This window comes from Procambarus clarkii, chromosome 22, assembly GCF_040958095.1.
Source record: "Procambarus clarkii isolate CNS0578487 chromosome 22, FALCON_Pclarkii_2.0, whole genome shotgun sequence".
NCBI classification, from domain to species: Eukaryota; Metazoa; Arthropoda; class Malacostraca; order Decapoda; family Cambaridae; genus Procambarus; species Procambarus clarkii.
The window spans coordinates 41,476,752-41,481,022 of NC_091171.1; positions in this window are offsets into that span (position 1 = coordinate 41,476,752).

A 4,271-nucleotide genomic window follows, 5' to 3' on the forward strand; every position below is an offset into this window, starting at 1 on the left:
GTGTTGTCATGCTGTGTTGTGTATTGTGATGCTGTGTTGCTTGTTGTGGTGCTGTGTTATGTGTTGTCATGCTGTGTTGTGTATTGTGATGCTGTGTTGCTTGTTGTGGTGCTGTGTTGTGTGTTGCCATGCTGTGTTGTGTGTTGTGATGCTGTGTTGTGTGTTGTGATGCTGCTACCGGTCCCACAACCTACCAGGTATTGGTCAAGTTGCCAGGATGGTGTCAAACACATTGGGTTTACCATCTTGGTATACAAACCTGACCCTCGCGCCCTGAAGTTTACCACAAACAGCTGACGAAGATGCCGCCATTCATCTCCCGGCTAGAATTAGCTCGGGCACAGCATCCATCTGGTGGACAGATATGGCTGGCGGCGCTGACGTAACTCTCAGCTCTGCTGGCGGGCACAATGGCTGCCTGACGCCACCATACGAGCCCAGCGCTCATAAACTACTTCTCACCTTCCTTCCCTGCATGATTAAGAGCTCAACTCGGGGTGATTAGCGGCCGACGATCAGTTAGAGGATGGCCTTGTTCTTGGTAACGATCAATGACATTCGTTTCTTATTTGTTTGTAAGTCTGATGGCGAGCACCTGATGGGCGGGTGTATCACAGAAGGACCACACGACTGTGGGTTGGTTGGTGTGTGCTTCCCTTCAGTCACTCATTGACAGCCATGGGGGTCAGACGTGACTTGGCCAGCTCCCGCGGTCACCAGGCGGTCTTCAGTTAACCGGATAATGGTCCCAGACGGACCGAAACGTCGTTTCGTTTCTTCATTTTCTGACGTGTGGTTTAATCAGGCACGTTATTGTGACTCATCGTCTGCAAATTGCGATTGCTGTTAACAAGTATTCTACCAATAAATATATATATTTATTCTACCATTAAATATCTATTTAATCTACCATTAAATATCTATTTAATCTACCAATAAATATCTATTTAATCTAGCAATAAATATATCTAAAATTATTAGAGGAACGAAAACTTGAAGATACGGTAGAGATAGTGAGTGAACACCCTACTGGGGTAGAGATAGTGAGTGAACACCCTACTGGGGTAGAGATAGTGAGTGAACACCCTACTGGGGTAGAGATAGTGAGTGAACACCCTACTGGGGTAGAGATAGTGAGTGAACACCCTACTGGGGTAGAGATAGTGAGTGAACACCCTACTGGGGTAGAGATAGTGAGTGAACACCCTACTGGGGTAGAGATAGTGAGTGAACACCCTACTGGGGTAGAGATAGTGAGTGAACACCCTACTGGGGTAGAGATAGTGAGTGAACACCCTACTGGGGTAGAGATAGTGAGAGAACACCCTACTGGGGTAGGGATAGTGAGAGAACACCCTACTGGGGTAGAGATAGTGAGAGAACACCCTACTGGGGTAGAGATAGTGAGAGAACACCCTACTGGGGTAGGGATAGTGAGAGAACACCCTACTGGGGTAGAGATAGTGAGAGAACACCCTACTGGGGTAGGGATAGTGAGTGAACACCCTACTGGGGTAGGGATAGTGAGAGAACACCCTACTGGGGTAGGGATAGTGAGAGAACACCCTACTGGGGTAGGGATAGTGAGTGAACACCCTACTGGGGTAGGGATAGTGAGTGAACACCCTACTGGGGTAGATATAGTGAGAGAACACCCTACTGGGGTAGAGATAGTGAGAGAACACCCTACTGGGGTAGAGATAGTGAGAGAACACCCTACTGGGGTAGAGATAGTGAAAGAACACCCTACTGGGGTAGAGATAGTGAGAGAACACCCTACTGGGGTAGAGATAGTGAAAGAACACCCTACTGGGGTAGAGATAGTGAGTGAACACCCTACTGGGGTAGAGATAGTGAGTGAACACCCTACTGGGGTAGAGATAGTGAGAGAACACCCTACTGGGTAGAGATAGTGAACGAACACCCTACTGGGGTAGGGATAGTGAGTGAACACCCTACTGGGGTAGGAATAGTGAGAGAACACCCTACTGGGGTAGAGATAGTGAGAGAACACCCTACTGGGTAGAGATAGTGAGAGAATACCCTACTGGGGTAGGGATAGTGAGAGAACACCCTACTGGGGTAGAGATAGTGAAAGAACACCCTACTGGGTAGAGATAGTGAGAGAACACCCTACTGGGGTAGAGATAGTGAGAGAACACCCTACTGGGGTAGGGATAGTGAGAGAACACCCTACTGGGGTAGAGATAGTGAAAGAACACCCTACTGGGTAGAGATAGTGAGAGAACACCCTACTGGGGTAGAGATAGTGAGAGAACACCCTACTGGGGTAGAGATAGTGAGAGAACACCCTACTGGGGTAGAGATAGTGAGAGAACACCCTACTGGGTAGAGATAGTGAATGAACACCCTACTGGGGTAGAGATAGTGAGAGAACACCCTACTGGGGTAGAGATAGTGAGAGAACACCCTACTGGGGTAGAGATAGTGAGAGAACACCCTACTGGGGTAGAGATAGTGAGAGAACACCCTACTGGGGTAGAGATAGTGAGAGAACACCCTACTGGGGTAGAGATAGTGAGAGAACACCCTACTGGGGTAGAGATAGTGAATGAACACCCTACTGGGGTAGAGATAGTGAGAGAACACCCTACTGGGGTAGAGATAGTGAGAGAACACCCTACTGGGGTAGAGATAGTGAATGAACACCCTACTGGGGTAGAGATAGTGAGTGAACACCCTACTGGGGTAGAGATAATGAGTGAACACCCTACTGGGGTAGAAATAGTGAGAGAACACCCTACTGGGGTAGAGATAGTGAGAGAACACCCTACTGGGGTAGAGATAGTGAGAGAACACCCTACTGGGGTAGAGATAGTGAGAGAACACCCTACTGGGGTAGAGATAGTGAGTGAACACCCTACTGGGGTAGAGATAGTGAGAGAACACCCTACTGGGGTAGAGATAGTGAGAGAACACCCTACTGGGGTAGATATAGTGAGAGAACACCCTACTGGGGTAGAGATAGTGAGAGAACACCCTACTGGGGTAGAGATAGTGAGAGAACACGTAGCAGTAGAGAGACGTCTCTCACAACACACAGCCAGGTCACCACACCTGACAACGATACAATCATTTCCAATCAAATATCTTTGAAGGTCCAGAAAATATTATAAACAATAAATGCTTCTCAACAGTCCGGACACTGAATTGTCTGGAGAAGTCAAACATAAACAGACTAACAGTGTCAGATCTACTACTGACATTCCTTAGGGACCCTGAGCGTCAGGTACCTGCTTGATGGGGTTCTGGGAGTTGTTCTACTTCCTTAGCCCGGCCCGAGGCCAGGCTTGACTTGTGAGAGTTTGGTCCACCAGGCTGTTGCTTGGAGCGGCCCACAGGCCCACATATACCTGGTTGATGGGGTTCTGGGAGTTCTTCTACTTCCTTAGCCCGGCCCGAGGCCAGGCTTGACTTGTGTGAGTTTGGTCCACCAGACTGTTGCTTGGAGCGGCCCGCAGGCCCACATACCCACCACAGCCCGGCCCGAGGCCAGGCTCGACTTGTGAGAGTTTGGTCCACCAGGCTGTTGCTTGGAGCGGCCCGCAGGCCCACATACCCACCACAGCCCGGCCCGAGGCCAGGCTTGACTTGTGAGAGTTTGGTCCACCAGGCTGTTGCTTGGAGCGGCCCGCAGGCCCACATATACCTGGTTGATGGGGTTCTGGGAGTTCTTCTACTTCCTTAGCCCGGCCCGAGGCCAGGCTTGACTTGTGAGAGTTTGGTCCACCAGGCTGTTGCTTGGAGCGGTCCACAGGCCCACATATACCTGGTTGATGGGGTTCTGGGAGTTCTTCTACTTCCTTAGCCCGGCCCGAGGCCAGGCTTGACTTGTGTGAGTTTGGTCCACCAGACTGTTGCTTGGAGCGGCCCGCAGGCCCACATACCCACCACAGCCCGGCCCGAGGCCAGGCTCGACTTGTGAGAGTTTGGTCCACCAGGCTGTTGCTTGGAGCGGCCCGCAGGCCCACATACCCACCACAGCCCGGCCCGAGGCCAGGCTCGACTTGTGAGAGTTTGGTCCACCAGGCTGTTGCTTGGAGCGGCCCGCAGGCCCACATACCCACCACAGCCCGGCCCGAGGCCAGGCTTGACTTGTGAGAGTTTGGTCCACCAGGCTGTTGCTTGGAGCGGCCCGCAGGCCCACATACCCACCACAGCCCGGTTGGTCCGGCACTCCTTGGAGGAAACAATCTCGTTTCCTCTTGAAGCCAGGTATACATTATTGACAAGTATACATTAAGTGACCA